The 777-nt window shown below is 61.3% G+C and overlaps 1 protein-coding gene across 1 annotated transcript in view; it reads left to right on the top strand.

Moving 5' to 3' along the window:
- LOC104121983 (hepatocyte nuclear factor 1-beta-like) overlaps nt 1-777 on the top strand; it is a gene marked incomplete at its 3' end in the record, with an annotated part of 10378 nt that overhangs the window by 1000 nt on the left and 8601 nt on the right. The window lies entirely within an intron of this gene.

The following is a 777-nucleotide window of genomic DNA, read 5'->3' as shown; positions in this document are numbered from 1 at the left end:
TGGAAGCCAAACTGCAGCCAGCTCCCAGGAGGGTTTTGCTGGGAGGGGACCCATGCCCGGTGGTGGCCAAGCCCTGTAGCCGGGCTCCCGTGGGGCTCCGGGGCTGCACTGCAAAGCGCTCGGGGTCTCCCACGGGTGCTGGTAGCTGGCAGGATTTTTCTGGGGGCCTTTGAGGTGGGCAGGCAGCTTTGAGTATCCTGTAAAAGTCCAAACCTGGGCTGGAAACGCTGGGTTTAAGGCTATCGACCTTTGCCAGGGCTGATGTCCAGGTGCCAGGCAAAAGCATCCGGGAACTGTGCTACCAAACCGAAAGTGCTTTGGGAGGCTGGGGAGGTCATGACCGGAGATTTCGGACACCGGCCCTGCCTTGCCCTGCAGGGTCCCAGGCCCCTCTGCGTTGCGCTCTGGGTATGGCGGTTGCCCTTCCTGTATTCGTGTCTGCTTTAATTTAAACAAACTCGTTGAATTTTTTTGGGGGGGGACACGCTCTGTGCATTTGCAGTGTTAGGAAAAGCAGTTAGCGCTCAGATCCCAGAGCCCAGCTCGGATCTCTTCTTCTGCCTGCTTCCAACCCCGTTCCCTGCTCCCACCTCTGACGGCTGCCCAAGGTTCAACAGGGACTTTGTGTCCCCTGAGCACCCCTGTCCCCACAGGGTCCCCTTTGCCAACTTGCCCAGAGCCCTTCCGTGCCGTGCGCAGCTAAAATGCGGCGAGCCTGTGCTGAGCCTCTTCCCGGCGCTGCCCCCCGGCCGCGGCCCAGACCCCCACAGGAGGCCC

The sequence above is a fragment of the Egretta garzetta genome, unplaced genomic scaffold (genome assembly GCF_000687185.1).
Source record: "Egretta garzetta isolate BGI_Z169 unplaced genomic scaffold, ASM68718v1 scaffold120, whole genome shotgun sequence".
Lineage (NCBI taxonomy): Eukaryota > Metazoa > Chordata > Aves > Pelecaniformes > Ardeidae > Egretta > Egretta garzetta.
This window is presented reverse-complemented; position numbering and strand designations above follow the sequence as displayed.